We start from the raw sequence: 22,516 nt of genomic DNA, 5'->3' as shown, positions 1-22,516 counted from the left end.
GCAATGCCACTCTTCCCATTCAATTTTTTTGTTTTGGAACATATAGTTATTTTCCAGGAAAAATAATAGATTTTATTTATGTTGCCATATAACAGGTTTGTTATAAATGAATTTATAAATACGTGTTTTTGTTAGTTTTCTCAGACGGAGTCTTGATCTGTCATCCAGGCTGGAGTGTAGTGGCACGATCTCGGCTCACTGCAACCTCCACCTCCCAGGTTCAAGTGATTCGCCTGCCTCAGCCTCCCAAGTAGCTGAGATCACAGGCATGCGCCACCATGCCTAATTTTTGTATTTTTAGTAGAGACAGGGTTTCACCATGTTGGCCAGGCTGGTCTCGAACTCCTGACCTCAGGTGATCCGCCCACCTTGGCCTCCCAAAGTGCTGGGATTACAGGCGTGAGCCACCGTGCCCAGCTGAAATACGTGTTTTTAAATATACTGTTTCAATTTCCAGCGTGGTAGCTATTGATATATATATATATAAGCCACATAAAAGCTCTTAGAGTTGTCAATTTTTAAGTGTAAAGTAGCCCTGAGAATATGTTTACAGTTTGATTTCATCTTCATAACCCTTGCCTTACTCCCATTTTTGCAGGTGCAGACACTGAGGCCCAGATGGTCCGGGTTAACTTACCCCAAGGGTGCGCAGGTGGCTGAGCAGGGCTCAAAGCCAGGCAGCCAGGCTTCCCAGGCATGCTCTTTATAGCTGCCCCTCATCTTACATTATGCTCCCAAAGGAAGTGCGGAAGGATAAAAGAAGATGTGATACAAAGGAAGCCACAGACATGAAAGAAGAGAACGTAAGTAAATATTTTATAATCTTGGGACAGAAAAGAACTTTCTACACAAAATTCTGGAGGCAGAACACATAAAAGTTAAAGATGGATAGATCAGACTGCACAAAAAATAATCAGCTTTTGACCAATCAGAACAAAACAAAACAAGAAGTTACAAGGCAAATGACAAACTGGATAAAAATATTTTCAACGTATTTTTATTATTTGTCATTCTCTTTTTTTTCTTCTGAGACAGAGTCTCGCTCCATCATTTAGGCTGGAGTGCGGTGGTGTGATATAGGCTCACCACGGCCTCCGCCTCCCAGGTTCAAGCGATTCATGCCTCAGCCTCCTGAGCAGCTAGGATTACAGGCACACACCACCACGCCCGGCTAATTTTTGTATTTTTAGTAGAGACAGGGTTTCGCCATGTTGGCCAGGCTGTTCTCGAACTCCTGACCTAAGGTGATCCACCCGCCTTGGCCTCCCTAACTGCTGGGATTACAGGCATAAGCCACTGTGCCTGGCCTATTATCTGTCATTCAACATACGGATTATTTTTCAAACAAATGGGAAAACAAGTACATCTTGAAAGTAAAACAGACCAAAAATAACAAGCAAAATAGAAAGAGAAGAAATACAAATGACCAATGAACATGAGACACAATATCCAACCTAACTTGTAATGGAAAACCCAGAAATCGGCTGGGCGTGGTGGTTCACCCCTGCAATCCTAGCACTTTGGGAGGCCGAGGCAGGCAGATCACCTGAGGTCGGGAGTTTGAGACCAGCCTGACCAACATGGAGAAACCCCGCCTCTACTAAAAATACAAAATTAGCTGGGCGTGGTGGTGCACGTCTGTAATCCCAGCTACTCAGGAGGCTGAGGCTGGAGAATCGCTTGAACCCAGGAGGTGGAGGTTGCAGTGAGCCAATATCACACCACTGCACTCCAGCCTGGGCAACAAGAGCGAAACTCCAAAAGAAAAGAAAAGAGAAGAGAGAAGAGAGAAGAGAAGAGAAAAGAGAACCCAGAAACAATGAGAGCCATGCAGTGTCCATCATCACATCAGAGGTGAACCAGGGTGGAAACGCCCATGTGGGCATGGGCACTGGGGACGGGCTCTCTCCTGAACACCTGGCAGGATGTAAACCGGTAATAATTCTAAAATATCTTTAAAATGGCCTTTTCAGATGAATGGAACCGTGTAGTATTTGCTTACGTTGGCTTCTTTTGCCCCATATCCTGTTAGGGATATTCATCCACCACCGCTCCATCCATTTTCATGACTACACAATGACGTCCATGATACATTTGACTTCAACCACTATGAATGTGAAAGATATTTCTAGTCTTTCACTAATATCAACAAAACTGTCCTGCAGACCCTTTGACCCTGCAATCCTTCTATCAATGTATCCAAAGGAAACAAGGAAAGACAGGGCCACAGAGGTATCCAGTCCAGTTTTGTTGATATCAGTGAAAGATTAGAAATGTCTTTCACATCAATAGTGCTTGAAGCTGAATGTATCATGGATGTCATTAAAGCCATGAAAATGGATGGAGCAGCAGATGAACATCCTTAACAGGACATGGAGGGAGAAAAGCCAACATAAGCAAATACTACATGATTCCATTTATCTAAAACTCAAAAACAGGCAAAACTAGTCTATGATGTTGAAAGTCAGGCAAGAAGTCCTGTTGAGAGCAGGAAGAGGGTGTGCTGATGGGATACAGGAGTCTGTATTTTTTGTAGAGATGGGGGTCTCACTATGTTGCCCAGGTTGGTCTCGAACTCCTGGCCTCAACTAATGCTCCTGCCTCAGTCTCCCAGGGCACTGGGATTACAGGCATGAGCCACTGTCCTTGGCTCTTTTATGGATGTTAAACTTCAAATGAAGTAGCAGCTTATTTACTGATGTAGAAAAATATCTACTACATGTCTAGTTTTTTTAAAAAAAGACACCACAGTATTTTAGAGTTTTGCTCCATTAAAAAGGGGGAGGCCTCTTGTATACAAATGTGCATGAACATAGGAATGCATGTGTGCGCGCACGCATACACACACACACACACACACACACACAGGAAAAATGTCTGGAAGGACAAATCTCAAAACATGAATTGTGAACCATGGTTATCTCTGGAAAATGGGATCTCAGATGATTTTTCTCATCTTCCCGGGTATCTTTATTTTCTCTCATTTCCCTACAGTAAACATACACTATTTAGAGAAAAAAGACAAAAAAGAACTACACAGTGGCCGCTGACACCAGCAACCATGGTTCTGCATCAGCTTCACAGCCCAAGAGACCCTGACCCCACGGGGTGAGGACGCTCCCGAGGTGCCACTGCTGGAACGCTCAACATGGGAAAACTGGCCAGTGGGGTCAGAAGGAGCTGCGTAGACCCCAGGGCCGTCCCTCACCAGAGGCCCATGGCTTGGCCTCTCTGAGCCTCACTCTCCTGCAGGGCAGTGAAGGTTAAATAAGGCCATGATGTCCTGGCCAGACGAGGTTAGTTCTCAGGATGGCTCTTACACCCAGGTTCCCCCAGGTTCCATGGAGGCCCAGGGAGGCTGAGAAACTTCCTCACCTCATGCAGCAGGCCTGTGAGGCCTGGTTCTCCCCAGAAACAACCACAGGAGGCACCCTGGCCCACACAGTCCTCCCCACAATTGGAGTGTGGTCCAGAGGCCTGACCCCAGGAAGTTCTCGCCCCTCCCTGGGCCTCAGCATCCCCAGGAGTAAAAGGAGCAGGCTGGGCATTGCAGTTGACCTCATGTAGCCTCCCTCAGTGGCAGGAAAGGTGGGATGGCTTATCCAGACAGGAAGTGACCTTGCCGGATGAATGACAGGCCAACATTCCATCAGGAGCCCCCACCTGCTGGTGGCCTGTGGGGTCATGGGAGCCGGGAATGGGTGGGCATACAGAGGCCAAGGAGGAAACAGGATTTACTGCGGAAGGCCAGGCACACGGCAGACCCCCAGCAGGGAAGTGACTTCATTTCACACATTGTCCTCTTCACTTCCGCCCCTGGCATGGGAGGAACTTAACCCTAAGAGGGCCATATTGCACCGGCTCCAGCCAACTCCACATGGACCAGAGCAAGAGAGTCCAAGCTTTCTCCTTCCCCCACCCCTATAATCCCCAATCCACAGATAAGGAAACTGAGGCACAGAGAGGCTGACAGAAGCACAGGGACTCCAGCACCTTTCCCATTATACCGAGCTGCACAGTGGAGGAAGATGTTAACTAATGGTCGGGAACTCTGGGAAGGCTTCCTGAAAGAAGAACAGAGCTGGGCCTTAAAAGATGAGCAACATTTGATAGACTGGAAGGGGGAGGAAGCGCACTCTGCACAGAGGGAGAAGCATAGAGAGAGAGGTGCTTCCTGTATAGTATTGTGGGAAGAATTAAGGTGCTTGTGAGGCCAGAATATAGGATGAGGTGGGGTAGGCCGAACCCCAGTCCCTGGGGACCATGCCAAGATCTTAGGTGTTGCTCTGCGGGGTGTGATGTGCTGCCCAGCTGTGGCAATGGGAGAGAAGCACAACCACGGCCTGTGTCCACCTGGTGGGGCTGCAGGGAGGAGGCAACATGTGGAGGCACCTGAGCAACAGGGTGGGTACTGCTCTGGGACATCTGGGGTGCAAAGCTCACCCCACCAACCCCAACCAAACTAAGAAAGAAGTTCACAGTACCAACAGTACCATGTGCCAAGGTACCACATGCCAGACCAATGAGCAAGCAGGGCGTTGAATGCAGACTGCCTGGGCTCGAGCCTCAGCTCCACCACGACCAGCCTGATGCCCCTGACTGAAGCTCCACCTCTCTATGCTTCAACACCTGTCAGTGAAGTCCATGCCCACACCCACCTCTGAGGCCGTGAGGACTAACTGAGAAAACCCCTGTACAGATCCACCTGAGTGCCACAGCTGGGGCGTGACAAAGAGTCACTACCATATCATTTCTCCAAATAGCCCTGTGGCTACAGATTGCGGCCATTCTGATGCATCAGGAGGCTGAGTGACTTGGCCTAGAACCCATGGCAAAGAAACAGCGGAGCAAAGATTCAAACTCAGGCCGTCTGGCCCTGAATGCCTAGGCTCACACCAGCCCGTCAGGCAAAACAAAACCCACAAGAATGAAACCTGCACCTGCCAGCTGTGGCTCTCCAGGCCCCCGGGCAGCTTCGGGCAGGGGAGCAAGCGCTCCACCACCTCAAACCTCCAGTGGCAGAGGGAGGAGCAGAGAGAAAATGCCAGGCCATGGGAGAGGAAGAAAAATATTTTTAAGTTTGTCCCTCTTCCTGTTTATCTGTCCCTTCCATCCTGAAGTCCTGGTAGCTGTTTTTTCAGGGAAAGTCCTGCCAAGAGGGACATCCTGCCATGTGGCCACCCCAGGCCAAGCCGCCCCTGCCAGCCTCGCACTGTGGGCTCTGAGGCCCACCTCCCTGCAGACACTCCCGCCTGGCCCAGAAGCTGCTGCATAAAGAGGCTTTCAGAAGAAGCTGGGGCCGGGGAAGGGGACCTGGGGCTGGGAGGAGGGGCCCATACCATGGCACCAATCAGCTCCACACTCAGGCCAGAGAGGTGACAAGAAGCATTTGAAGAAATAACTCTAAGCCTGGTATTGAAGAAGGAAGGGCCAGAGCCAGAGCTGGGGTCAGGAACACACAGCGCTGGCTGTACAGCCAGGCAGAACTGGCATCCAAACCTAGCTTGCCCATGACTTACTGTGTGACCTTGGCTAAGTTACCAAACTTCTCTGAGCCTAGTTCCCTTATCTGTAAAATAAGGATAATGTTAATACCTACTTCATAGAGATATGGTAAGGATTACATGAGACAATGTAAGGAAAGTGCCAGCACCTGGGAAACATAACAAATGCTATTTATTGCCACTCTCACCATCAAGCTGACCCCTCACTCAATCCCAAAGACGTGCGATACCTTTTTTTTTTTTTTGAGACAAAGTTTTGCTCTTGTTGCCCAATCTGGAGTGCAATGGGGCAATCTCGGCTCACTGTAACCTCTGCCTCCCAGGTTCAAGCAATTCTCCAGCCTCAGCCTCCCAAGTAGCTGGGTTTACAGGCGCACACTACCACGTCTGGCTAATTTTTTGTATTTTTAGTAGAAACAGGGTTTTACTCTGTTAGCCAGGCTGGTCTCAAACTCCTGACCTCAGGTGATCTACCCACCTCAGCCTCCCAAAGTGCTGGGATTACAGACGTGAGCCACCGTGCCCAGTCTGTGCAATACCTTTCAAATATGCTCAAAAGAACAATTACAGCCTCAAAAAAAAACAAAACAGGACAGGCATAGTGGCTCATGCTTGTTATCTCGACACTTTGGGAGGCTAAGGCAAGAGGACTGCTTGAAGTCAGGAATTTGATACCAGCCTGGGCAACACAAGATCTCATCTCTATAAAAAATAATTTTAAAGATTAGCCAGGTGTGGTGGCACGCTCCTGTGGTCCCAGCTACTCGGGAGGCTGAAACAGGAGGATTGCTTGAGCCCAGGAACTTGAGGTTGCAGTGAGCTAGGACCATGCCACTGTGCTCGCTTTAGCTCTGGTGATAGAGCAAGACCCCATCTCTAAAGAAAAATAAAATAAATGTTAACATTTTTTAAAAGAAATGAATTCTGACACACGCTACAATATGGATGAACCTTGAGGACATTATGTTATATGTTTAAATAAGCCAGACACAAAAGAAGAAATATTGTACGATTCCAATAATATGAGATACCTTGGTCAAATTCAGAGACAGGAAGTAGAACTGCGGGTGCCAGGGCCTGAAGGAGAGGGAGTGGGGAGTTAGTGTTTAATGGGTGCAGAGTTTCAGTTTGGAAAGAAGGAAAAGTTCTGGGGCTGGATGGTGGTGATGGGTGCACAACAATATGGATGCTCTTAATGACATTAAATTATACAATTTTAAATGGCCAAAATGGTAAATTTTATGTTACGCATATTTTACCATGGTAAAAGAAAATTAAGGCCTCATTAAAAAATGTTGTTAATAGTCCAGGCACATGGCTCCCGCCTATAATCCCAGCACTTTGGGAGGCCAAGTTGGGCGGATCACGAGGTCAGGAGATCAAGACCATCCTGATTAACATGGTGAAACCCTGTTTCTACTAAAAATACACACACACACACACAAAAATTAGCCAGACATGGTGGCACACGCCTGTAGTCCCAGCTACTCGGGAGGCTGAGGCAGGAGAATCGCTTAAACTCGGGAGGCAGAGGTTGCAGTGGGCCGAGATCGCGCTACTACTGCACTCCAGCCAGGGTGTCAGAGTGAGACTTTGTCTCAAAAAAAAAAAAAAAGTTTTTAATGCCTATATTCATTTCTGTCTCCAGCCCTGCAGAGCTCAGGATGGAGAGATGGAGCAGATATGGAAAGAACTAAAGGCACCGCCACCCAGAGAGTTGGCACAGTCAGGAGAGCTGTGCGACGGGCGCTGAGGAATGACCCAAACACTACCTCGGGTCAGGAGTTGGCGGCCTCGTGGCCAGGCATGCGCCGGCCCCAGACAGGCTGGGTCTGAGCGAGGCAGCTGCGCACACCTGCTCCCGCCAGGAGCACGCGTGAGTAGAAGATGTGTGCAGGGCCCTGCTCAGATCTTCATCCACATATGTGCACCGTCCCAGGCTCAAGATGCCAGTACAGCCCCTATGTGCTGACCGGGGTCTGTGCCTGGCCAGCACCAACATCCAACAAACAGCAAGCCCTCCTCATCTCTCCCAGCACCAACCACCACATAGGGCAAACAGCAGTCTGGCCACTCTCTCTGGAGCCAGGGATGGGGAAGGAGGTGGGCGAGGAAGGCAGAGAAGACTGCTGCTTCGTGGGCACACCCAGTGAAATGAGACTTGGAAATATGGCCCTCCAGAAACCCCCCACCCCCAACACCAGCCTGACCACTCTCCCACAAGGCTGCAGCTGGGAGTGGGAGGTTGTTAAGACTGGAAGGTGAAGGGAGGAAGAGGGTTAGACAGGCTAATCGAGTTACCATGTGACCCTGGGCAAGGCTCTTCCTCTCTCAGACGCTTTGGAACCTCCTCCGTCTCCCTCTTGGTGAAAGGAGGATTCTACCCCAGCACCCAGCAGTTCACACCTGGCTCTACATCCTAGAGAAGTGGATGTTCATGTTCATCAAAAGACACAAAAATGTTCACAGTAGCTTTATCCACAAGCACCAAAAAAGGAAACATGGCAAAGTCCCAACAATAAGAAAAAGAATCAACAAATTGTCCCTACCATGGAACCCTACTCAGCAATGAAATGAACGACACTGATACCTGCAGCGACACGGGTGACTCCCTCAGGGCTGATGTGGAATGAAAGACACCAGATAAAAACAGCTCATACTGTGTTAGTCCACTTGTACAAAGTTCAAGAATAGGCAGGATGATCCTTGGGAAGGCGGTCAGGAGAGTGACCACCTACAGGGGTGGGAGGGTGGGGGAAAGGACCAGGAAGGGGCACCAGGGAACCGTTCTACACCTTGATCTGGGTAGGGAGACACAGGTGATACAACCGTAGCAATTCATCAAGCTATGCCTTGATTCACTCTCTGGAAATTAGATCTCAACTGACAAAATAAAACAGAAATAGCTAATAACTCATACTCTGCCCTCCCCTGAGGACTGCAGTGAGGCTATACTAAGAGGCTGTGTGTGGAAACATGGCAGGGGTTGGGTTATGGGTAAGAACATGGGCTGGGAGTCCGAAACACCAGAGTTCAAGTCCTGATACTCCCTAATGGGATATTTTCTTTCCCTTTTTTTTAATTTTCTTTGTTGGTTAACCAGGTTTTGTTGTTGTTGTTGCTGTTGTTGTTGTTGTTTAAGATAGAGTCTCCCTCTGTTGCCCAGGCTGGAGTGCAGTGGTACGATCATGACTCACTGCAGCCTCAACCTCCCAGACTCAAGCAATCCTCCCACCTCAACCTCCCAAGTATCTGGGGAACTACAGGCACACACTACCACAGCTGGCTAATTTTTTTGTTTTTTTTTTGTAGAGACAAGGATCTCACTATGCTGCCCAGGCTCCACTCAAACTCCTGGGTCTCAGTGATCCTCCTGCCTCAGCCTCCCATAGTGCTGGGATTACAGGTGTGAGCCACCACACCCGGCCTGCCAGATGTTTTTTATTACAAAAGTAACTTGTACTTATTGTCACAAGTCAAAGGTCTATACAGAAAAAGCTTATGCCCTTCCCATCCCCATCCAAGCCCACCTCTTAAGCTTCCTTGTGCAACAAGCTTTTGCCCTGAACAGGACAACACAAACACCCCTCCCAGCCAATACAGGTAATTCCAACCCTGTCTGCTTAATGGTGGCAAGCCATTTCATTGCATCACTACTCATTCAACAAACAGCTGCGAAGTATTGACCCCGTCAACCAGACAGGCACAGACCCGTACCCTCATGGAGCAGATCTTCCAACAAGAGAAAGAGAGGGAGGGAGGGAGGGAGTCCACCAGGGAACACGATTATGATACACTGTATACATTGTGATGTGGGCTACCAGGGGCTGAGAGGCTGAGCTAGAAGATGGGAAAGATAGGGAAAGGACATATTTTAGATATGACAGTCACGGAGGGCCTATGCCGACGTATGAAGACAGGAAGGCCCCAGCCATGTGAAGACGCATGCCCGGCAGCAGAGGGAACGGCCCGTGCAGATGCCCTGCAGTGGGAAGAACACAGAACTGAAAGGAGACAGTGAGTCTCCGGTTCACTGCCGCGAAATCCTTGTGCACACAGCCTTGCATCCTGATAGTTTACTTCTTTAGGACAGGTTACCAGAATTCGAGAGGCTGAGATAAAGATGTGCACTTAAACAACTTTCAGAGATACCGCCAAATTACCTTTCCAAAAGGTTGTTGCATTTTATACAGCAACCAATGCTGCTTCATGCTTAAGAAAGCCAGTTTCCCCGCATCCTGCCTAGTTCAACACGTTACCAATCTTTCATTTCTGCCCATATAAAAGCTCCCTACTTCGTTGTCTGCAGAATGGGGGGACATGACCAGTCCCCTTCCACAGGATGCTATGAGGTTGAACTGAGAAATCCCTCTAACTTGCCAAACCCAGTGCCTCACACAGAGCAAGCCCCCACCCACGGGAGCAGGCTCTTACCATCCTTTCCATGCAAATGCCCGGAGGTAGCTGCGAGTTCCATAATTACTCCGCTGACAAGGGGAGCTTCTGAGGGAGCTCGGAATGCTCAAACCCACGAGGTTCACGTGACTGTTCTGGAGTCAGGGATATGGGGAAGAGGAGGTGGCAACTGTGGTTCAGCCAGAGAGCCCTGGGCAGGGAGCGGAGAGACCAGGTTGCAGTCCACCCTTCTGCGGATCATTTTCTCATCTATAAAATGGGCTCATGCATCCTCTCGTCCTGTAGCTATCCTACAAACATTTCTGGGACACCACCTGTGTGTGAGGCACTGTTCTAGGAGCCAGAAATCCCTGCCTCATGCACACTAGCAAGAGACACAGAAATAAACTATATAAATTAGTAAAATAGTATACAAGGAGATGCAGGGAAGAGGTGAAATTTCAGACAAGGTATGCAGGGGAGGCCTCACATGAGAGTAAAGACTGAAGTGACGCGGCAGCCCTGTGGCTCTCTGGAGAAAAAGGACCTCCGGTCGCGGGGCTAGCCTATGCAAATATCCTGTGGGGGGGTGTTCTTAGGGTATTGAAAGAGCCACGAGCTAGCCAGTAGGGCTGTGACAAGGTGAGCATGATGCTGGGTATTGGATGGTGGTGTCCTGGAAGCCACAGTAAGGACACTGGCTTTTACTGTGAGGATACAGGGAGCCCCTAGGGAGCTTGGGACAGAGAAGTGCTCTGACCTGAGTTTTAAGTTCTGACAAGGTCTGCTAGCTGCTGTGTTAGAAGAGTTGGTTGGGGACAATGGCAGAAACCAGCAGAAACATCAGGTGGCTACTGCAACAGTGCAGGTGATGCTGGATGCTGCCAGCGGCAGAGGACAGGTGAGGACATGGCTCGTCCTGCATCCATGCTGAAGGTGAGGCCAGTGAACCTCCTGGCATGTCTTTTCTGAAGTGTAAGAGAAAGAGAGAAACCACGGACAGCTTTGCAGTGTTTGGCCTGAACACCTAGAAGCGTGGGGTTGCCACCAAGACGGGCCAGACTGGGGGGAAGTGGGTGTGCAGTGAGGACTGAACAGACAGACAAGGGGGCCAACGCCACCCTCGGCTGCAATCTTAGAAGGAGGCAGCATCCCAAAAGAGGGACTGGTCCTGAGGCTCACACAGGCCATTGTGGAAAGCGACACAAAGGACAGACAGGAAAAGAGGATCTGGAGAGGAAGTCAACATGGCATGGCTGACCCACTGCAGACATCACTGTCCGCAGAGTCCAGGCTGTGGCCATGGCTGGGCTGCTCACAGACCCCCTTCACGGGTGGGGAAACTAAGGAACAGTTCTACAGTAAGCACCTCTTGTTTAGGTGCCAGAAACAGGCTACGAGTGGTGACTCATGCCTGTAATTCCAACATTTTGAGAGGCTGAGGCGGGAAGATCACTTGAGCCCAGGAGTTCAAGGTTGCAGTGAACTGCGATCATGCCACTGCACTCCAACCTGGGCAACAGAGCAAGGCCCTGACTCAAAAAAAGGAAGCAGCAGCGGCAGCTGGAAAGGGCCAGCACGAGCCATGGTAGTGGAGCAAGCAGCCAGTGAGCCCATTTGTTTCCTATAGCTCGCACCGACTACCCCCAAAAATGGGACTATGGAGTGAGACTCAGTGTCCTCACCCACCAAGGGAGACCCAAGGATTCCCAAGAGGTGATGCAGGACCCTAGGTTGCCAAAACTGAGAACATGACTCAATCCAGACTCCATGAATGCCTGCTTAGGGATCTGTGAAATTTTTAAATTGAGATATAATTCACATACCATAAAATTCACCCTTTAAAGAACAGATGCTCCTTGATGTAACCATGGGGTTACGTTCTGACAAACCCATCATAAATTATACATATCCTAAGTCAAGGCCGGGTGCGGTGGCTCACGCCTGTAATCCCAAGAGTTTGGGAGGCCAAGGCAGGTGGATCACCTGAGGTCAGGAGTTCTACACTAGCCTGGCCAACATGGTGAAACCCCATCTCTACCAAATACACAAAAATTAGCCGGGCGTGGTGGCAGGTACCTGTAATCCCAGCTACTCAGGAAGCTGAGGCAGGAGAATTGTTTGAACCCAGGAGGCAGAGACTGCAGTGAGCCAAGATTGTGCCACTGCATTCCAGCCTGGGTGACAGAGCAAGACTCTGTCTCAAAAAAAAAAAAAAAAAAAAAAGTCAAAAATGCATTTAATTCTGGTAACAGAGCAGACAGTCCCTGACTTAACGATGGTTCCACTTACACTTCTTCAACTTTACAATGGTAGAGTGATACGAATCGCAGGATGTAAGGAGGTCCTTGACTCACCAGGGAGTTATATGCAGATAAACCCATCGTAAAGTTGAAAAAGTGTAAGTGGAACCATCATAAGTCAGGGACCGTCTGTATATGACTTAATGATTTTTAGTATGTTCACAAAGTTGTGCAACCATCACCACTGTCTAATTCCAGAATATCAAACTCAAAAAGTTAAACAAAGACTTACCATATGACCAAGCAATCCCACTGCTAAGTATATACCCAAGAGAATAAAAAATAAGTATCCGAACAAATACTTGTACATGAACATTCACAGCAGCCAAACAGCTATTCACAATAGCCAAAAGGTAGAAACAACCCAAATGCCCATCAAATAATAAATGAATAAACAAAGTGTGGCCTATCCATACAATGGAAAGTTACTCAGCCATGAAAAGGAATGGAGTACTGATACTTGCTACAACACAGATGAGCCCTGAACACTATGCTAAGTGAAAAAAGCCAGACACAGACGGTCACATATTACATGATTCCCCTTATATGAACTATCCAAAATAGGTAAATCCAGAGACAGAATGCAGATCCATGGTTGCAAGAGGCTGGGGGAGGGGAAACTGAGAGGGATTACTTAATGGATGGATGGAGTTTTCCTTTTGGGGTGATGAAAATGTTTTGGAACTGAAAATGCTTGTGGTGATGGTTGCACAACATTGCAAATGTACTAAATGCCACTGAACTGTACACTTCAAAAGGGTTATTTTTAATGTTAATTTCAAAAAGTAATGAGAGCATCCCCTGGTCGTCCGAATAACCATCTCATAAGCAAGCAGTGCCCTACAATTTGAGCCTCAAGTTTGCTCCTGTGTTTACAATCCAGTTCCTTCTCCATGAAGGCCAAATGATATCATCACACACAGCATAAAGAAAGGTTGTGATTCAAATAGGAAAAAAAAGGGGGTGGGGAGGGAGACCAGAGCCACCCCATAGCCCATGGCAGCCTGGAGGTGCCCAATTCAAAGGCCCAGCCTCTTAGCAGTCACGACCATGTGCATGTTGAGAGCATCTGCGTGAAATGAGCAAAGCCCATCTCTGTGCCAAATTCCTGATTCCTACAAGAAGTGGGTTTAGGCTGGGCACAGTGGCTCACGCCTGTAATCCCAGCATTTTGAGAGGCTGAGGCAGGTGGATCACAAGGTCAGGAGATCAAGATCATCCTGGCTAACACGGTGAAACCCCATCTCTACTAAAAATACAAAAAATTAGCCGGGCATGGTGGCAGGCACCTGTAGTCCCAGCTACTCGGGAGGCTGAGGCAGGAGAATGGTGTGAAGCCAGGAGGCGGAGCTTGCAGTGAGCCGAGATCGCACCACGCCTGGGCAACAGAGCGAAACTCCATCTCAAAAAAGAAAAAAAAAAAAAGAAGTGGGTTTAAGAGAGACTACAAGCAGATTTCAATAATGCCACTATTCCATGCTTATCTTCAATCAAACAAGCCAGCTTTCCAGGTATCAGGCGATGCCCTATTAAAACAGACATTCAGGGATTGCTCACATGTAGTCTAGGCTTAAATGTGAGGTCTGATTACCCCAAACCGTCCCATCAGCCCAACATTATTAGTACTTCCCTACACAACAGGCCCAAGAAACAGAGGAGGGGACACAGGAGAGGCCCAAGGACACAGCTCTCTACCATCAACCCAAGGTTGGCAATGTAGGTGCAGTTAACATCCTTCCAATTAAAAAGTAACATTGTTCATTGGAAATGAGTTGGCTTTCTGGTTTTACTACCATTTCCTGTTTTTTTAATAGTTTTGTAAAAACTTTAGTCTAAGGTGTTTATGCCTGGTCTTATACACATTTCAGTTATATTACAGTAAGAATAATGTCAATCAGCAAGTGAGGGGTTTGTTGTTGTTGTTCAAAAGGGAGTCCTGAGCTCAGGAGTTGAACACCTGGGCAACACAAGACCTCGTCTCTATTTAAAAATTTTTTAAATTAGCCAGGTGTGGTGGCACACGCCTGTGGTCCTAGCTACTCAGGAGACTGAGGAGGGAGGATCCCCTGAGCCCAGGAGGTTGAAGCTGCAGTGAGCCATGATTGCACCACTGCACCCCAGCCTAAGCAACAGAGTGAGACCTTTAAAAGAGAGAGAGAGAGAGAGAGAGAGAGAGAGAGAGAGGGCCAGGCGTGGTGTCTCATGCCTGTAATCCCAGCATTATGGGAGGCCGAGGCAGATGGATCACCTGAGGTCAGGAGTTCAAGACCAGCCTGATCAACACGGTGAAACCTCATCTCTACTAAAAATACAAAAATTAGCTGGGCATAGTGGCAGATGCCTGTGATCCCAGCTACTCGGGAAGCTTAGGCAGGAGAATCGCTTGAACCCAGGAGGCAGAAATTGCCATGAGCCGAGATCACGCCACTATACTCCAGACTGGGCAACAGATCGAGACTCCATCTCAAAAAAAAAAAAAAAAAAAGAGAGAGAGAGAGAGGGAGTCTACAAAAAACCCATATGTTGTACAATTTCATTTATATAAAATGTCTAGAATTAGCAAATCTATAGAGATAGAGAGCATGCTAGTGGGCTGGGGGTGGGGAGTGACTACTAATGGGTACGGGGTATCTTTTGAGGTTGATGAAAATGTTGTAAAATTAGACTGTGGTGAGACAACAACTCTTTGAATGTATTAAAAGCTACTAAATGAGTGAATTGTACAGCATGTGAATTAGATTTCAACAGGGCTGTGAATTGGGAGTCCACGTATTACCCACGTTTGAGCAGCACTGAGCTGGAGAAAGGGAGACATCCACAAACCCACCTATGCAGAGCTCCCCGCCAGGTCCTCCCCTCCCCCTACAGGACTCCTGAGCCCAGGAAGAGACCCCAAGTCACAAGACAACCCCATCCTGGGTAAGCAGGTGGCTGCCCTGGAACCACCACACAGGATTCCTATCTCCCGGAACCCCTGTCTTACAATTAAGGCATTATTTTGTACTGTTAAGTTAGGGAAAACTTAAAAACAATGAAAACAACCAACTTTAGGATGCAGAGGATGGGGTTCATTTATACATCGATGGCAGTGTCAAGGAAAGCAGTATGACATAAGACTCAGAGCCCCTGGGAACCCACTGGCTGGAGTCTCATTGCTTGGGGTTGGGGTGGAGCCAGGAGGGTGAAAATCTGAGCCCAGGCAGCCCCTTCCTCAGAGGCCACAGGCATCCCATCCTCCACCCACGCAGGCCAGGCAAGATGGCTACTGGGAGGCCCCTACAGACTGCCTAGAGAGACTTTGGCAAGGGGCAACTCCCCAAGGGTCCCTCTTCTGTCAACCCAACAAACTGCCCTCTCCTGGGCCTATTCCTTCCAGTGACACTTCAGAGAGACGGGAAGAAGCCCCCACCAGTGGCAGCCAAGTCGGGATCAGTGGTGAAGTGGCAGGAGGACACACCCACCCAGACCCCCAGCAGCAGGAAGATACATCCACCCAGACCCCCAGCAGCAGGAAGATACATCCACCCAGACCCTCCAGCAGCAGGAAGATACATCCACCCAGACCCCAGGGACGGGTCACCACAGAGGCTGTTTTGGACAGACTGATCCCCTTTGATCCAATGCTACCCTTCTCCAGAACCTCCTCTAAATTAACCACCTCCAGGAAGACTTCTTCCCATCTCTCCCAAAGCCTTGCCAGGCCCCAGCTCAGGGCATGTGCTCAGAACTCCCATGGCAGTGCTGGGGTCCCTCTGCATGATACATGGCCGGATGAAAGCAGGCTCCACAGCCATGGACCAAGTTTGAGTTCATTTATACCCCAAAAATCAAAAACCACACAAATTCATGTAGAGGTACAGAAAAAAGACCAAAGGATACTCAGCACACTGCTGACGATGTTACCTACAGGGACCAGAGAGAGGGGAAGGAGGGGAAAGGGGACTTTCACATTTTACTTTCTACGAAGCTACTACTTGAATCTTTTGTGAAGATTATTTTAGGCTGGGCATGGTGGCTTACACCTGTAATCCCAGCACTTTGGGAGGCTGAGGCAGGCAGATCACTTCAGTCCAGGAGTTCAAGACCAGCCTGGGCAACAGGGCAAAACCCCATCTCTACTAAAAATACAAAAATTAGCCAGGCATGGTGGTGCACACCTGTAGTCCCAGCTACTCAGAAGGCTGAGGTGGGAGGATCATTTGAGGCCAGAAGTTAAGGCAGCAGTGAGCTGACCCTGAGCCATTTCACTGCAGCCTGGGCAACAGGAATAAGGCCCTTTTCAAAAAAAAAAGAAAGAGAGAGAGAGAGAAATTTTAAACTATTTTTAACATATCCCACACATTGGAATACTACTCATCAATAAAAAAGGAATGGAACTGATTAAATCATCCAATAACAGAGATGAATCTCAAAAAACATCATGTTGAGTAAAGAAGCCAGTCACTAAAAGCTACCTGTTATATGAGTCCATGTATGTGAAAAATCCAGAAAAAAAACAAAATCATAGTGACAGAAAGTAGATGAGTGGGCCTGGGCCCAAGGTGGGAGTGGTGACCGGCTACAAGGGAGCATAGGGCCCTTCTAGGTGATGAAAAATGTTGTCAGACTTGTCTAGGAGTGGCTGCATGCCCATGACTTTTACCAATATTCACCAAAGTGCACACTCCATGCAGGTGAATTTTATGGTGTACATATCTCAACAAAACTGTTTTGTTTTTTTTTTAAAGAAAAAAAAGTACGGTGGTAGAGAAGGGAATGGTGAGTAACTGCTTAATAGGTACAGAGTTTTCCTTTAGGGTGATAAAATGTTTTAGAATGTGACAGAAGCGGTGGTTGTACAACACTGTGACTATACTAAATGCCTCTGAATTGTGGGCTTTAAAATGGCTTATTTTATTTAAATGGATTTCACCTCAGTTTAAAAAAAAATTAAAGATAGGCAGGGGAAAATGTTCACGCCCATTCTGCAGGTGAGAAAATTGGGCACGGCGGGGTGCGGAGGCTCACGCCTGTAATCCCAGCACTTTCGGGGAGGACAAGATGGGCGGATCACAAGGTCAGGAGATTGAGACCATCCTGGCTAACATGGTGAAACCCTGTCTCTACTAAAAACACAAAAAATTAGCCAGGTGTGGTGGCAGGCACCTGTAGTCCTAGCTACTCGGGAGGATGAGGCAGGAGAATGATGTGAACTCGGGAGGCGGAGCTTGCAGTAAGCCAAGATTGCACCACTGCACTCCAGCCTGGGCGACAGAGCGAGACTCCATCTCAAAAAAAAAAAAAAGAAAAAAAAATTGGGCTCAGAGGGACAGTCAAATGCCAGCCCAGGGCTTATTTACCTGATGCCTTAGGGCCCAGCTCAGAGCCCCCTGGAGCAGAGACTACTCCACACCTCCCCAAAGGGCAACTCTGGGGCTCGTCTCTAGGGAGGGCCCTTCTCTCTGAGGCATTCAGAAATCAGCTTCCCACCAGGCCTTGGGCTGAGCCAGCAGGGCAACACCTGCAGGAGACTCCAGAAGTCCTTGTGCTCCAGCAGACAGGGCTGCCTCGGGAGGAAGGGAGGGAGCACACCTGAAGATGATGGTCAAGGCTAAAGCTAAACCACCACTCAGATCAGGCCGATGAGGTTTTGTTGTTTTGTTTTTTGAGATAGAATCTCACTCTGTTGCCCAGGCTGGGGTGCAGTAAGTAGCACGACCTTGGCTCACTGTAACCTCCACCTCCTGGGTTTAAGCTATTCTCCAGTCTCAGCCTCCCAAGTAGCTGGGACTACAGGCACCCACCACCACACTTGGCTAATTTTTGTATTATTAGTAGAGATGGAGTTTCACCATGTTGGCCAGGCTGGTCTTGAACTCCTGACCTCAAGTGATCCGCCCACCCCAGCCTCCCAAAGTGCCGGGATTACAGGTGTGAGCCACAGTGCCCAACTGGCTGATGAAGTCTTCTAGGCCCTGCCAACCAGGGTCCTGAGGCCCTGATAGAGGGCTGTCCCTGGGAAGTGCAAGGGTTAGCACCAACCTCAGGGGTCCCAGGATGAAGGGCTCAGTCACTACAGGGCAGACGTCAAAGTGGAAATGTGGTGGGTGGTGATGGCGCCAACCCAGGCAACAAGAAGTGGGAGCAGAAGCAGGTGCAGATCAAGAACCTGGAGGGCAAGTTCTTGGTCACCATGTGGTCCTCAGAGGGCGGAAAAAAAGATATTAACTTTGGTACTTCAACAGTGGTTGAAGAACTGGCCATTGAAGAGAACCTGCCTCCTGATTTTCAGAGTATATGACAGGAAAGAAACTTCCTCCTGGAGGAATACCTGGCAGTAACCTCTCAAATCCTAAACAATGGGCATAACTTGCTAGAATGAAGCCAAGAAAAATTAAGTAAGATGAAGCTCCAAGAACAACAGCTTGCCCTCATAAAGGGAGCACAAAGATGTTCTTGGATAACTCTGCCATGAGAAAACACCTGCACAGCCACAGTCCCAGAGTCATCATCTGTGAAGAACATGGCAAAGCTCTTGCTGAGAGCTCAAAACCAGAACGACACCAACCAGTCCGTGCTGGAGAGAAGCTCTTTCATGGCACACGGTAGGTCTGCGGGAAACGCTTTTTATTGGACTTCAATTTGCACACATGTGTGTGAATCCATACCAGAGACAGGACCCATGTGTGCTCCTTCCGTGGTTGTAATAAAAGAAGTTTGTGGCTGGGCACCGTGGCTCACGCCTGTAATCCCAGCACTTTGGGGGGCCGGAGCGGGTGAATCATTTGATGTCAGGAGTTTAAGACCAGCCTGGCCAACATGGTGAAACCCCGTCTCTACTAAAAATACAAAAATCAGCCGGGTGTGGTGGTGCACACCTGTAGTCCCAGCTACTTGGGAGGCTGAGGCAGGAGAATTGTTTGAACCCAGGAGGCATAGGTTGCAGTGAGCTGAGATCACACCACTGCACTCCAGCCTGGGTGACAAGAGCGAAACTCTGTCTCAAAAATGAGAAAAAAAAAAAAAAAAGAAGTTTGCTCAGACAACTAACCTGAAATCTTACATCTTAACACACACCAAGGACAAAAACAATCAGTGAACAGAAGAGAAAGAAGCCCCTTCTCCACCACGGAAGTGCCTTCCAGAAGTATAACAGGGAATAAACATACCTCTCCTTTGTATATTATTTCTAGGAAGAATTTTAAAGATGAATCCTACATACTTAAGGGAGATGTTTTGAAAAATAGTAAAAAAAAAATTTAACTTTAATAATAAGATAATATTGCTAAGATGTTCTATCTTGCTCTGTAATCTTGTTTCAAAAACATGGTGGTTTTGTGAAGTATGATCCCAACAGAAGGACAATTCATGAATTTCACATGAAAAGACAGTTCTTTATACAACACTGCTAAAAATGGGATTGCTTTCCATATTCTTACAAATATGAAGCTCACCTATTGTTTACAATTTGTTTAACTTTGTATTTTCCAAGTGTGCATAGTGGAATGGGGATGCTTACCAATGCTATGTGTGCATTTTCTGAAGGTTGATAACTTTGCTTGCAGTAAATTTTCTTTAAAAGAATGGGCAGTTTCAGCTGGGCGCAGTGGCTCATGCCTGTAATCCCAGCACTTTGGGAGGCCGAGGTGGGCAGATCGCCTGAGGTCAGGAGTTGGAAACCAACCTGGTCAAAATGGCAAAACTCCATCTATACTAAAAACACAAAAATTAGCCAGGCGTGGTGGTGGGCACCTGTAGTCCCAGCTACTCGGGAGGCTGAGGCAGGAGAATCGCTTGAACCCGGGAGGTGGAGGTTGCAGTGAGCCGAGATCACGCCACTGCACTCCAGCCTGGGTGACAGACCGAGACTCCGTCTCAAAAAAAAACAATAAAATAAAATAAAAGAATGGGCAGTTACATGTATACTTCAAAAGTATTTTCCTGTTTAAAAAAAGTATATGGGTTTTGTTTGCTATCTTAATTTTGGTTGTATTCTTTGATGTAAACACATTTTCTATCACTGCATCATTCAGCTATATTGAATCATGTAGTATCAAATATTAGATGTGATCTAACAGTGTTAATTTAAATCCATTTTAGTCTTTTTTTAGAAAAATACTGGGGTCAAGCACGGTGGCTCAGGCCTGTAATCCCAACACTTTGGGAGGCCAAGGCAGGCAGATCACCTGAGGTCAGGAGTCGGAGACTGGCCTGGCCAATGTGGTGAAACCCCATCTCTATTAAAAATACAAAAATTAGGCCGGGCACGGTGGCTCATGCTTGTAATCCCAGCACTTTGGGAGGCCGAGGCGGGCGGATCACGAGGTCAGGAGATCGAGACCACGGTGAAACCCCGTCTCTACTAAAAATACAAAAAATTAGCCGGGCGTGGTGGCGGGCGCCTGTAGTCCCAGCTACTCGGAGAGGCTGAGGCAGGAGAATGGCGTGAACCCGGGAGGCGGAGCTTGCAGTGAGCCGAGATTGCGCCACCGCACTCCAGCCTGGGTGACAGAGCAAGACTCCGTCTCAAAAAAAAAAAAAAAAAAAATACAAAAATTAGCTGGGTGTGGTGGTGGGCACCTGTAATCCCAGCTACTCAGGAGGCTGAGGCATGAGAATTGCTTGAACCTGGGACACAGAGGTTGCAGTGAGCTAAGAACGCACCACAGCACTCCAGCCTGGGCAACAGAATGAGACTCCGTCTCAAAAAAACAAACAAACAAAAAATATAGTGCCAGATGCTGATGTTCAGTGTACTTTCTTTGCCTGTTCAGTCATGGAAGGTGGCGCACAGTTGCAGAATGTGTTGTACCTTTCAGCACCTAATGCATACATCCCGTGTAACAGAAAGGGCAACAATAAAACAGTGATCCTAAAAAAAGGGGGAGGACACATCCATGGGCCACTCTGTGACCAGCAGGAAAGGGGTTAACTCCTTCAGGAGATTCTCCATTCCAGGAAAAGGAAAAGGGGAGGAGAAGTCCCCTCTGTGCTTTCTAAACAGAATCTTCAAAAAATGTCCCAGCGTCCCAGGCCTCCACTCTGGGAAGGCCAGACAGAGGCCGGCACAGCCCGCAGAGAGGAAGGGCCTGGGGCTCAGCAGGATGCAGAAGCTGGCAGGGTCCCAGGTCATCTCAGGGCACCCACCCCTCTCCCCTCCCAAGGGCCCCAGCCCAGCCTGTTGGCCGTTTCCCAGGGTGCCCACAGCCCTCACAGCACCACATCCTCCCTCCTTGTGGAATTTCTGAAAGCCCCAGCTCCCTGGGAGCCCGAAGCATTGGCAGTGACACACCCAGTTCCCAAAGATGTTCCCTACTGCCTTCCATGGGTGTGCAGATGACCTAGACACTCCACCTGCCTCTCTCATCAGTGCCCCAGCTTCAGCCCAGGCAGGGGCACCCCTTAAAGCCAAAGTCAGCCTACATGCCAGTTATGGGAAATATACAAAACGCTTCCCAAGGGCTGTCACACCTCTGCCACACTGCTCTTTCTGCTGGGGAAGCCTTGCCCTCCCCCTTTGCAAACTCCTGGCCATCCCTCAAAGCCCACATGAAGTATCACACACACCCCAGGCCAGCCATTCCCTCCCTCTGGCTCCAACCATAACTAGCACAGACCCCATCACAGAACCAGACATGATGTCTGCATGTACCTCGCTCACCTTCTGGAGGGGACAGCGTTTAATCTACCTTCAGAGCCCCTGCACCTCATACTGAACCCAGGGCCAAGAAAGCTCAGGAACCCACATCAAGATGCCACTCTGGTCCCTTCCCACCATCTGGTCCTGTGCAAGCATCCTGGCCTCTGCTGAGAGAATAATATCATGGTAATAACATAAGCACCTAATGTTTACTGAGTACTTCCTAGGAGCCAGACAGCCTCGGAGGCTCTCTGCGATTCCTCCTTTCATCCTTGTGACATTCTCATAAGGGAGTTGCTATCCTTAACCCTGTTACACAAGGGACTTGAGGCACAGAGAGGTTAAGTTTCTCGCCCTGGGCCACACGGCTAATGAGGGAGGGAGCAGAAATTCAGGCCCTGGCGGTTTCTTTCCGGAGCCAGTGTTCTTAATCACAACAGGTCTATTTGCAGGTAGGAAGATGGTCGAGGCAGATGTGTCAGGAAAAGCCCTGAGTGGAAAAGGAACTCAGGGATTATAAAGGCCAGTGCTTCCAGACCTTCTCTTTCCACGGGTCCCAGCCAAAGGCCTCGGAAGGCAAACAGAGCCTCCTCCCAGACTAAGCCTGCTGCTCCCAGGCTCAATCCTGTCTGAGCACCAGTTACAGGAAACATAAAAAGCCCATCTGCAAGTGCCTTGGCCCGAGACAGGGGCGG

At 48.6% G+C, this 22,516-nt stretch overlaps 1 protein-coding gene and 1 pseudogene across 1 annotated transcript in view; one reads left to right on the top strand and one right to left on the bottom strand.

Annotated features, from left to right (window-relative positions):
* The window catches only part of LOC131383160 (transcriptional repressor protein YY1-like), a 28,612-nt pseudogene extending 9,332 nt beyond the window's left edge, over positions 1 to 19,280 (top strand).
* The window catches only part of PALD1 (phosphatase domain containing paladin 1), an 86,119-nt gene that overhangs the window by 59,982 nt on the left and 3,621 nt on the right, over positions 1 to 22,516 (bottom strand). The window lies entirely within an intron of this gene.

This window comes from Hylobates moloch, unplaced genomic scaffold (genome assembly GCF_009828535.3).
Source record: "Hylobates moloch isolate HMO894 unplaced genomic scaffold, HMol_V3 SCAFFOLD_3, whole genome shotgun sequence".
In the NCBI taxonomy this organism is placed as follows: Eukaryota; Metazoa; Chordata; class Mammalia; order Primates; family Hylobatidae; genus Hylobates; species Hylobates moloch.
This window is presented reverse-complemented; position numbering and strand designations above follow the sequence as displayed.